This window comes from Aythya fuligula, chromosome 6 (genome assembly GCF_009819795.1).
Source record: "Aythya fuligula isolate bAytFul2 chromosome 6, bAytFul2.pri, whole genome shotgun sequence".
Taxonomy (NCBI): domain Eukaryota; kingdom Metazoa; phylum Chordata; class Aves; order Anseriformes; family Anatidae; genus Aythya; species Aythya fuligula.
Window position 1 is genome coordinate 33,484,520 of NC_045564.1, and position 12,925 is coordinate 33,497,444.

At 40.8% G+C, this 12,925-nt stretch overlaps 1 protein-coding gene across 1 annotated transcript in view; it reads left to right on the top strand.

Moving 5' to 3' along the window:
• The first annotated feature begins 10,261 nt into the window (after window positions 1-10,261).
• The window catches only part of SPOPL (speckle type BTB/POZ protein like), a 32,921-nt gene continuing 30,257 nt past the window's right edge, over window positions 10,262-12,925 (top strand). Inside the window, exon 1 of the mRNA XM_032189926.1 lies at window positions 10,262-10,302. The gene's annotated coding sequence lies outside the window, so the exon portion shown is untranslated. The remainder of the gene's footprint in view (window positions 10,303-12,925) is intronic.

The window sequence follows — 12,925 nt, forward strand, 5'->3', positions numbered from 1 at the left end:
TGCTTTCAGCATGGTCCCTAACTGCTCCCAGAAACCATTCTGGCAGCTCTGTACTCTGAAGCTCTGGGGCCAAGTCCTCTGGGGCATCCCTTATCTGTACAAATGTGTTTGCTCAAACCTCTGCTCTTGTGTACTTTTTCTGACGGTCTTGTAGTATATCTGTACTCCATTACTCAGTGCAGATAGAAGAACAAGTAGTAATGACCATTAAATAATTGAAATACTCTGATAAAGAGACTAATTGAATGCAAAACACTTGTCAATATTTATTTCAAAGAAAAACATTGATAGCCTTATCTTTTAAATAAGCCAACAGAAACACCTCTCAGCTGTCACAAGTAAATATATTTGACACTGATGAGGAGCTCTCATGAATTAGTTGCTTTTTAAGTTCCTCTAGTGATTGTTCATTTAAGTGGAGAAAAGCCAAATTCCCAAGCTCCAGTAAAAGCATTTGAGTCAAGGTGCACATAGTTATGAGATAAGGCCTATTCACCTCTAAGTAGATGAGTAGTAGAGGAATTATGGGAAGCAAGTGAAAGGCACTATTAACTGAGATAAACAGCTGGCACTTACAAGGGAATTCTTTCCCTTTACTGGAAAAGAGACCACATTGTTAATAGCTAGGATTAGCTAATGAAGACTAGTCTTGGAAAGGATAATTATCTAAAGTTTGCCTAGAATGAGCTTTCAAGTTAGATATTTCAAAAGTCAATTTACCAGAAGCAGACAGCACCAATGGAGTAAAAGCACAGTTAACTCTTTGTTAACTTCAGGGCAGAGGAAGGAAGGCAGTTCTGAACTCACAAGGGTAAAAGCTAACGATGCTACACCATGAGTTTAGAAATTACCTCATGTCTTGAAAACCAGTAGTTAGAACTATTCAGAAGTGATGTTTCATGTTAGATCGTAAACTGTTTTCATCATAGCTGACTAGCATGTTCGCTTTAAAATTGCAGATATCAAGCTTTTATCCAGCATTTTGACTTTTTTTTTTTTTTTTTTTTTTTTTTTCCTGTTGATGCAAAACTAACTACTTACATGCAGGTGTTCAAAAGAGATTTCAGAGAAGCTAGACTGATGATAATATGTAGCAAAAATTAATCTCAGTAATGGTTGATAAAGCTTACTTTGTCAACACAGACTGATCAAAGTACTAAAACTAATCATTCTCTATCCAGACATGGAATTGATAGACTCCTTCATAGAGTACTGGATGAAAAATTAAAACAAATTTCAAGAACAACAGAATACCAAAGCTACAAATCAAAAGTATTTCAAAAGGCATTTTGATTAACTGAGCTCGAGTTATGTATTGTGCCAATTGATCTCTGTTTCTTTCTTGCCAGGTATTGCTTCTGATTTATTTCCTGCCTCTCAAAATAAACTGATCATATTCAGCAGTGACCTTAAAATTATCATTAGGGAAATATGACTCAGAGAACCCTGGATAGCCTCAAGCTATTCTATATTTATGAGATCATGGCTTCCTTTGTAACTCTTCAGTTTGAGGAGATGATGCTGTCATCTTCTGTTACCTTAAAACTCACAGGACCGAACAGATGTTTTAGATGACAAATCCAATCTTTGACTGTGTTCTTAGAAGATATTTTTTCAAATTTCGTTTATGATTGTCAGTGACTTTGAGGTAATACACTTCATCTTCAAGTCTGGGTTGGCACTCAAAGGCAATTCAAGGTAGTCATCCAGGAAGAACATCTCTCCTGCTTTTTTATTTTTTTTTTTTTTTTTAGCTACTTTGTATGCTTGTAAAAACACCTTGAAATACTGAAACTCAAAAGATACATAACATACTGTTTAACATCTTTGTTGGTGACATGGACAGTGAAATTGAGTGCACTCTCAGCAGGTTTGCTGATGACACCGAGCTGTGTGGTGCAGTCAACACACTGGAGGGAAGGGATGGCATCCAGAGGGACCTGGGCAGGCTGCGAGCTGGGCCTGTGTACACCTCTTGAGGTTCAATGAGGCCAAGTGCGAGGTCCTGCATCTGGGCTGGGGCAATCCTAAGCACAAACACAGGCTGGGCAGAGAATGGACTGAGAGCAGCCCTGAGGAGAAGGAGTTGGGGGTGGTGGTCGATGAGAAACTCGACATGAGCCAGCAGACTGCGTTTGCAGCTCAGAAATCTGACCATACCCTGGGCTGCACCTAAAGCAGCTTGATCAGTAGGGCCAGGGAGAGGATTCTCCCCCTCCGCACTGCTCTCATGAGGCCCCACTTGGAGCCCTTCGTTCAGCTTTGGGGACCCCAGCACCAGACACAGGAAAAGCTCAGACTTTAAGCTTCAAGTATTTCGGATAAAATGGTGAAGGTATAAAACAAGAAGGAGTCAAAAGAAAATAAGCAACTTAACCCTGAGTTGCAAGAAAATTGGACTTTTAATATACATAGGGGAAAACTCTTTAAAATAGTTTTTATTTAATACAAATAGACATAGAACAACATCTGCATGCAAATATACTGTCATGATGAGTAATTACTGCAAATCTCACATTTTCCAAATCAATGGTGTCAACAGACTGTTTTTAAAAAAATGCACCTCACCTTTTGATAAAAAAGTGGAATTTTGAACTTCTCTGTACCTAATGTGAATGAGAGCTTACTGTATAATTTTCTTCACCAATTAGCATTTGTGCTATGTAAATTTGGTAAAGCAGTTGAAAGCTAAAATCTTAAATGAAGGTTGTGTCCAATTACAGTACTGCAAAATGATTCCAACACTGTTTTATCACTATATATTTCTTATGCCAGACAAAATCTGACTCAGAAGACCATTATCTGCCTTAATCTACCTTTTCCTGACTAGCAGTTTTAAGCTATCTGCACTAACAGAGTATCTCCCTCTCTGACTGATACACTCTACTCATACTACATTATTCATCTGAGCTTTTGCTGTAGGAATAGGATGCTCCTGAGCTGGTCTATCAAATCCCAGAGCAAAAGGAGGCTATTCAGCTTATGAATCATGACATGTCTTGAGACACAAAATGCTTGTCAGCAAGGAGGACTGAACTAGATAAAATCACCAACAGTGCAAAATCTGTGCTAATGAGAACTACAGAACTTAAAGTGACCACTGACACGTAAAAAGGTGTTAAATTTAAACAGCCACAAAAATAAATAAAAATGGATAACAAAACTATGTATTGTCTTAATATGAAAAAGGTTGCTACTTCTAAAATTCACATGTCAAGTAAAACTATTAGAAATCACAATGTTTTGTTTTTTCAACTTTACATTTAGCATTTGTATTGGTGTCTTTCAGATAATCCTGAAAGGTGTGTGATTTTTTTTTTTTCTCTCTGGTATTCAGGATAGGCTATATAGCCCTACTTTTATCCATAATGAAGCGATTCACTTATTATACAAATCTTCAGGATTTCTGGGAGATGCAGCTACCTGTCCTGTATGTTTGGCAGGCATAGAAATAGATATTTACCAAAATGGCAATCCAGGTTTATTTTAGTCATTATTAAAAGTTAGATTTTTACTGCTCGAAACTCCACACTAAAAATGTTTGTATTGCAAAATATGACAGAATAGATCAACCCTATAAAATGCTAAATTAAAAGAAGGATCAGGCTTTTATGACAAGAGACAAATGAGCCAAGCCATGGCATGAAGCATGAAGCTTTGGGGAATACTGATGTTTAAAAGTACTCTTGTGAGCAGTACAATTAAGGATTTTGTTTATCAGTTTGGAAGCAAGAGGCCATTTCAAGAGGCAACACCATAGAAATCTCAAAAACAAAAAAGGTAATAGAGTTCAAAACAACTTGTCTTCCTTACATTCTGAATTCAGGTGTGGTTTTTCCCCTCTAAATGTGACTTAGCAATGTGATCTTTCAGTGAAGAATGTATTGACTCTTCTGTGAATCTATTTGTACTCTCTCAGAGCCAACTGAATTCTTTTCAGATGTTGGTTTTATATGAATTTATAAATGATAAAGTTTGGGCCCATATAAAATTCAGAACTTTATGCTTCTGCTTCTCTCTTTGAAAGTGACTTTTAAAGGCATTTTAATAGTTACTTGGTATTGAAATGAAGACAAAGACTACACATTTGGATTCATTATCAAATACATGAATATAAGCCACAAAGCAAAATGTGCTCTTCATGATTGTTTTCTGGTATAAAAAGAAGCTTCCATACTCAATGAAACAGAGTGTGTAGAAACTTATGCCTCTTTTGTTTGTTTATTGGAGAGCAGAAGAGAGTAGAGGAGGAAGGATTCAGTATTACATTTCAAAATACAGGTTTCAATTGTACTTTTCTTTGGGAGAGGAGAGGAATGCTGATCTGAAAAAAAAAATAATAAAAATAAAAATAAAAAGGCTTTCTCATACTTTAACAAGTCTTCTATAAAATTCACGAAAAAATCACCATCATCTTTCCCACTCGGGAATATTGTAAAAAATCTATGACATCCAGGGATGTATTTAGTTTCCAAGATACAGCCTGGGAAACTGTATTTCTAAAGAAAACTAAACAAAGCAAAAGGGCTTTAGGAGTTCTTAATTGCATATGCAGCTAACAGTAATTATTCCTGTATTTAGACTGCCTATCAGTTCTCATTATGAAAAAAGGTCTCATTGTACATGTGTGTATGGGAAAAGGCTTGTTTATTGCAAAAAGAGCTGCAAATATTTCATGCTTCGCAGCAGGGAACGTGAACTTGGAAGCAGAAGTGGCTGCAAGGGATGTGTCTTATCGAGCATATAAAATAATACCACAGGTTTGCCATCTTATTTGTGATCACCTCAGTGACACTGCAATAGCCCTGAGAGACTGCAGTGATGAGAGATTAAAGTAGAAAGAACCTGGGACACAGCACACAGTTATACAAACACAGCTGCGGAGTTCTAGCAAATATGAATGAATTCAATGGCGTGTATGGACATGAAGGAAAGATAAGGAAAAGGTAGAAGATTTGTAGGGGCGGATGACTGAAAAGAATATGAGATTTTTTTTGGACAAGAAACTGGTGATAATGTGTTAGAGAATTCTGAGGAGGAACTAACCAAAGGTGGTCAGTGATTTGCAGTAGGCTATTCTGCAGAAAAAATAATGTCATGTACTGCTGCAACCACTTTTCAATGAGTTCTCTTCACAATGCATTAAGTAAATATCCATAGAAAGATATGATACCTGCTTTGAAGTCCTTACTATCTAATTTAAGATGTTCTAGTGAATACAGCGAACACAAAAAGAGAAACTGAGGATGAAGAGCATGTCAATATAAAGCAGATTCTATATAATAACTTCCCATTTTAACACATCAGGCTTCAGCTGAGGGAGAATAAGTACAGCTGCTATTAACATATAAGCTTCCCTTGGACAAAAATGTGTTGTAAAGCTGACTAAAACTTTGTGGGAAACATTTGCCCATCTTGTGGAAGCTAGAAAACTCAAATGTTTTCCTAATTCACCTTTTGGATGATTTTTTTTGATGTGTTTCTTTGTTTTTAATGAAAGAAGAAGGGGAAGCTCAGACAGAACAGCTGCTGAGCTCAGAAAAAAAAATGGAAATCCCAAGTTCAAGTCTCTGCTAATATCAAAGCTTATTTATACAAAGTATAAGCAGAGAAGAACAGAGAATATTCCTATTGCATATCAGCCAGTAGCTTGGTGGCTAAGGTCTTATCTGTAATGTAAAAGACAGGAGATCAAAATTCTCACCTAAATGGTGAAAAACAGAGATTGAATCTGACCCACCCAGCCCTAGTAGGCTCTTCATGATAGCCCCTGGAATAGTAGCTGTTTATTCACGATCTCCTTCAGAATAAACTGAATGCTTGCTAAAGCCTTTCTGCCAAACCTAGCGTATATTTTCCAGTGAAGAGTTCTGGTTTCAATACATAGACTTTTCAAGTGAAGAACCACTCTCTTGAAACATTACTGATTAATTTTAGAACTGTATCACTAACTTGTAAGAAATTATTAGTTTATTGCAGCTTACCAGGTTTTGTTATTTTTCTTTTAAGGAAGAAAACCTAAAAGCAATATACATATATATATATATGTATGTATGTATATATATATATATATATATATATACACATATATATACATATATACATATATATAAAATAAATTAAGGTGGCAAGTCAATCTAAGTTGGTCAATGCATTAATACCCTAGAATTTCATATTCCAAAAAGCAATTCAATTTTGTAAGCCAGTACGTTATAAAAAGACTAAAAAACTTATTTGATGAAAATTTATACACTGTCCATAAAATTTAATACTGTCCATAATACAGTACTCATATCAGCTAAATCAGGCCTTGAATTTACTTAATGTAAAACCAACCATACAACATGGCAGCATGTTTGAAATGTTGCTCTTTTACAGCTAAATAGGGTAGGAAAAAAAAAAAACAACAAACACAAAACAACAGTTATTACAGATTTATCATGATTCTTTCAGAAGGTACTCTCATTTGGATGTGGGAGGAAAGGAAAACAGAAAGCATGTGACACTAACAGTCTTGGCTTGTTTGCCATTGATTTTTCTAGCATCAGTTATAAAAGTGATTAACTTGCTTAAGAAATGAGTTGAAATTACTATTCAAGTCTGGGCTTTCATTCGAAAAGATTATCTTAATCTAGTTTTCAATCTCAGAAACGTATCGCAGCAATGCATTTGCATGTGTGTGAAATGCTTCCTTACACCAAAAAGATCTCAAAGAGGTTTATAATGAATCAGAAATTAGGATATATAATTTCACAACTGAAATGTGGTTACCTATTGGGTAGAGAATTACTTTCACTTGTAACTTCCACTTGCAAATCATGTAAGTGCGTGTTTACATATGCTACTCTTTCCCTTAAATGTGTGGGACTGCTCAGACGCCTAATACTGAAACCAATCTACTTTAAACATTCTGAGAGTTAACATCATCGTGTGCAGAAGCTGAATTCATAACGTCCACCTCTTATCACACAACAAGGGTGAGGAAATCCGGTCAGTAACCTGGATTACTTTCTCTGTTTCAAATAGTAGCACAGGAAATCTGATGTTTAATATAGGGCAGACGAGTTTTATGCTGAAGGATTTATCTAAGGTGAAAATCCTGACAGCCTGAAACTTGATCGCCCTGGAAAGATAAAAGCTTGTATTGTCTACCCAGATTAGAGCACTTAGTTTCCAAATACTAATCCTTTTGTAACTGTGTATTAATATGCTTTCTTATGCTTTCAATGAGCATTCTTAAATGAATTTATTCTATAAAGAAACCCCTAATGATTGTTAGTTATGCTGATAAAAAAGTCTACCCTCAAGAAGGCATCCCTAGAGGAATATGAGGACGTCCAGAGAAGGAAGGCAGCACTGCAGTGCAGTGGAACCATTGCTCAATCCCAGTGGAAGATGAGAAGAAAGAACATCTACAGAGGATTTTTTTTGGCTTTAACCTCTTTATAGGCAGCAATGTAACATGTTACCTTTCCTTAAAAAGCTTTCAAGAATATGATAGTAGTAAAAAAAACAAACAAAAACACGTGCCATAAAGAAGCGTATACTCTACGTGCATATTCCTGTGGGCCCTCTGCCCGAGTAGAGAAAGTATGACCTTGGGCATTCACTCTGGATTCAGGAAAGCTTGGTTCCCTGCTCTCTGCTACAATCTTTGCTCTGTAAGCATAGTTGATCATTTCACTCTGTTTTTTCTCTACCATCTTCTGTCTTTTCTAATTAGATTATAAACTCTTTGTTTTTTTTGCATGCTTTGTAAAACGTCTGGTATAAAAGGTCACTTATCTCAGTTGACCTGCTAAGTGCTGCTATAATGCAAACAATATTGATGCATCCTGACTTGATGGTATTTCACCTTCATGTGATGCAAGAGGCTGGTGCTGTGTGGCACACTGTAATTTGGCACCGAGAGGAGAAACAAACTCAGGATATGAAAATGGGAATAGGAGAGAATAAGACTGAGCAGTTGTTGAAAAAAGTACAGGAAAATATATTCAGTTTCTGCGAAAACCAGCTGGAGACCCAGATCTGGAAAGTGCTTGTTGCTTTACTTGGCAACCATTTGCACGCCCGTCTGTGGCATTTGCCCACACATCAGAATATTACGTCTCCGAGGGAAAGCAAAAGATCTTAAACCAAGAAATGCATGCATTGGTGGCAGCCTAAAAACTTCTGAGCTGTACTCTCTCTCACCTTTTGTCTGTTGACAAATATGCATGTGTTTTTCACAGCTGCTGTTAATGACCCATCATTGCAGACTTCCTCTAAAGTGGGATTTAAAGGAGGTGGTAGTTACTGTATGAAATGATCTTAGCCTACTGCTTTCCCTATGTGCTAAATTACTCCGTTTAAATCATAAGATTCCCATATGGCCTTTTCAGTTAGAAGCAGGAACGCACCCTTGATTTCTAGTAAGGGAGAGTTAGTTCTGTCTTGTGAAAGAGCGGACCTTTTTAACTTCCTTCCCCTTTGTTAACAGCTACTCCAAGCACCCGAACTGTTCAGCTCACAATACCAAAATTCCTGACAGTCTGTCCTACTTGTGTCTCACAGAAACAACAAAGGTACGATGTATTTTCTTCTAAGTAGCGGGCTTTACAAAAGGCAATGGCCTAGTCCTCCTCCAAGTGTTCTCTTCAGCTAAATGGAATAAACACTTGCTGTGGCTCTTAAGCTATTTCCTTCAAGGGCTGGTATGAAGCGAAATAAACCAACCAAACAAAAAATGCTGAGCCATCCAAAAGCACAGAGCCACGTTGGACAAGTACCTGAAATAATTCTGAGTGAACAAGTACTACCCAAAGCAGCATGGCCCCATCAGTGCAGTTTTTCTCTGCAGGATGAATGATCCAGGGCAACGTGCCTCCCTAATGCAGCTGTATTGATTTCGAGACCTTGCCTGGGTATCCTTACCCAGCACCGTGCTGTGTGTATGGATTATTAGTGCTTGTTCTCGAGGGAAGGAATTGAAGTGTCAGTGAGCCTTAATTGTGCCCATAGCTAATATTGTCCATACGGTTATAGCTCTCAGAAAAAAAAAAAAGAAAGAAAGAAAAAAAAAACATTTTACACAAGTTTTATTTACAATCCTCCACAAAGAAGACTGCAGTATTGTATGTGGAATTTAAAATTACAATTTCCTTTATTTTTAGAAGCAATATATCAATTCTGAGCCATTTATTCCACTTGGACTATAGGAAACCGATGAGTCCAGCTACTCTCACACCTGCTGGGTGCTGTGCGTTATGTGGGAGGGAATGGAAGCGGGCCGGTTCTCCTCAGGTCCCACGAGAAACACTCTGCAGCCAGTAACACAGGCTCAGGCGAGGATGTCAGCGAAGCAGTTTTATTTGTGACTGAAACGGTGGCTGTTCTGCAAGCGGGAGTGCCCAGCGAAAGCGTATCATAACCTTACATCCCCTATTACCCGACGCCTGATTCCTCCCCGGTTTCCTCATTGGCGGAGGTTCACGTTACCACATTCACCTCATTACCACAGGTTCACAAACCACGCAGTGCTTGCTACTATACCATAAACGCACAGTTTTATTTGGCTGTCGGTTTCCTTGTTTTTCCCTTCTCTCCTGACTAGAGGGTTTTTACTTATTTCACATTGTTTCTCTCAGCTATCCCCCTTATTTCGGGACAGCGGGACCTTCCCCTTATACTACTTAACATACTGTGCCTGCACAACCACAGGTGAGTATGTGAGGTTAGAGGAATTTTCCACACAACTTTTTATTCCTCGCAGTCCTAACAAACGCCTGGCAGGGGACGGAGTGGGCGAGGGACAATTTTCAGGTTAAACCGTCTGAAAACAGACAAATAGTAATAATAAAAAATATATATATAATAAAAATAGAAATAAAAATAAAATAAAAAGCTGTGAGAAGGTCTGAGAGGACCCTGAAGCAGTCGATAATAAAGGGGGGGGGGGGGCACAATGAGGAACCTCTGGGTTCCAACACCCCGGGGGCTCCTCAACCGCCGCCACCTCAGCGCCAACGGCCGCCCCCACCCCCCCTCAACGGCCGCCCTCGCCCCGCCCCGCCCGGTGTGGGCGTGGCCCCGCGGAGTGCCCGGATGGGCTCGGCCCGGCGCGGCGCTCCCCGCCCCCTCCGTGCCCGGAAGTGTCGGTGGCGGCTCTCGGCGGCGGCTCCTCCGGCGGGGCCGTACGGGAGCCGCGAGGGGCCGCGATCGCGATGCGGCTCCGCCACCGCCCGGCCTCGCCGCTTCCGCCTCCCGCCGCTGCCCGCCGGCCGCCCGCCCCCGGCCCGGCGCTATGAGAGCCGCCGCGCCCCGGTATGTAGAGCACGGAACGGGGGAGGGGGGGGAATCCGAGGGACCGGGGAGGGGTTAGGGGGAGGCGGGAGGGCTTTGTCGTGCCCCCCTCCGGTGTCCTCGGGGCTTTTCCGGAGGGCCCGGCCCGGTGCGAGCCCCCCCCGTGTGTGTGTGTGGGGTCTGGGGACGCCCCGGGGGCTGTGGGTGGCCCCGCGAGGCCGCGGCCGGGCTCCATTTTGTGGCTGGGCTGACGCTGTTTTTCAGCCGGTGATGTCATCGGCAGGTATTGCGTCACGGGAGACGTCACCGGGGGAGGCGGAGGAGGCTAAGCCGTCCCGAAATCCCAGCGGGGCCGCCCCGGTGCGGGGTTACCCCCTCCTCCCCCCTCCCCCCTCTCCAGGGCCGCCAGGTCAACCCAGTAGGTAGCGCCGCGCCGGGAGGGCGCTGCGGGAGGCAGCGGCCGGGCCCCGGACACAAAGGGAGGAAGCTCCGAGCTCGGCAGCCGGGCCCGGCCCTCCCTCGGCCTCCCCAGCGCTGCTCTGATGGGTATCGCAGGCGCTGGTGCCGCGGGGGGGCCGCAGCCGAGCCCTGCATGTGTGTTTGTTTCGCTGCTCCGGGAGAAAAATAAAAAGTTTTGGTCCTTCTCTGTTTTTTATAGGACTCTTTGTTATTTCTTGAAGCAAAAATTTGTTTTTAATCGGATACGGTTAACGTAGCAGGCCCTAAGTATTTCTTCTGTGCTTCTTGCATAAAGATTTTGGACAAACACCGATGCTCGTGTGTGCCTACTCCATAGTGTGCCTCCTGCAACCCTTGTAAGCAGGTATTCTATCAGCAAAAATCACTTTTAAGCAATATATCTTTTGTGTGTAAAGCTACAAACACGGCAGGGTTTGGTACATCACCAGAAGCTACTTTTAACTCTCTACTGGAAACCTGAGATTTTAAATATCCAGAAATATCTTCGGTGTTGTATTGCCTTGAAACAGCTTTCTGCCAGACTTTTAAATTCGGCTTGCTTTTAGACTGTCAGTGAAAATAAGAGTTATGTTTTGAACTGTAAGCTACTTGTTGCTATCAAAAACTTGTAGATGCTGTAGAATAAATATAAAATGGAGTTTTAAAAAACACAGGTTTTCTGTGTCCTAATCACCTGGACAAATCGTCTTGGGCAGTCAGTTGAAATTAAATATTATAAAAGCTACATTTCTCCTTTTTCCAATGCATTGTGTTTCTCTGTTAATCTTTATGTATTTGAAAACACTTAATAAGCATAGAGGAGAGAAAAAACAGTTGTTATTAACAGCACAAGTTAAAGTAGAAAGGAATTGGCTGTGGGCAGTAATAGATAATCTGGTTAAGACTTGCACATAGATCTCATCGACTTCCTTTTTCATTTATTCTTTCTTTGTTTTGTGTCTGCATTTGTGGTTTTCTGTCATGTGCACACTCTTCACCATCTACCATAACTGTTTTCTTTGTCTTGTGCCCCTGTAGAGGAGGTGACTGTAATTAGAAATTTCAAGATTGTTTACAGGTCGTTGGGCATGCTCAGAAGGAGATTTCCATGTGTCTTGTTTTACAAAACCACCCCATCTCATTCTCTTTCTGTCTGCTGGTGAGAAGTAGATGTTTGTGTTGTTTTTCTCTGGCAATATTTTGTGGCAGGCTCATTTGTTTATTACAGGCATTTCTGTCACTTTGAAAAAAAGTCTACAATGTGCCCCTTTTGCATTTTGTGTACTTGACAAAATGTGGTTAAGAGTAAGGAAATCTTCATGAGATTGTTACTCTAATTGAGAGCAAGAACTTGATACTTGTAATCGTAAAATCCTGTGATCTTCACAATACTCTGCCCTGATCAAAGCACGAGTGCTTTGAAAAGTGTTGGTGTCGTGTCGCTTCTCTTCCTGCCTTTTTTTTTAGGTCCTCCCTCACTGCTTATGCTAAAGCACTTTGGCTTCTTCGGAGTCGCACAGATGGTGCTTCCTTAACTGTCTACCATCAAATCAGCTCAGAAGCTACACAGTCAAGTAATGATAGGGTAGCAAAGCAATGCACTGAGGATGCGTTAACCTGTGCGAATTACCTGGTTTCAGAAGCCTATTAGCATAGCAAACGTGGAGGGACATGCAGCCTTCTCCTAACTCTGTGGAGCTCATTGGACTGGAGAGGAAGAAAAACCCAATAACTCAATGCTCTGTTTCATCACAGGGGCCTTTCTGGGATGAAAGAGGAGATGCTCTTGCATCAGTGGTTGCCTAATGTGGTGCGTGTGAGGCTGTGATGAAGCTCAGCTCCACCGCTTTGGAGATGGCCTCCTTGAGGCGTTCATACCTCTGCTCTTCATACTTCAAAATTCCTGCATATTCACAGCAGATTTCTTTCCTGCTTTGATTCCTTGAGAAACTTCCCGGTTTATTTCTTTACAGCAGCTCATTTCTATTTTTCCTTGTCCTACCCATACCAAAAGTATGCTTACCAGCATCCTTGCCTCAAACAAAAGGAGGAGGCCTCTCCTTTAGTTTGTGCTTAATTAAATGAGAGACCTGGTGCAACTGTGTGAGGGGCGGAGGTATGGTAGTAATGGCAATTTTGTAGCAGTAGTTGTTACTGAGAGAGGATGGCCACTTGCCATAGCTCC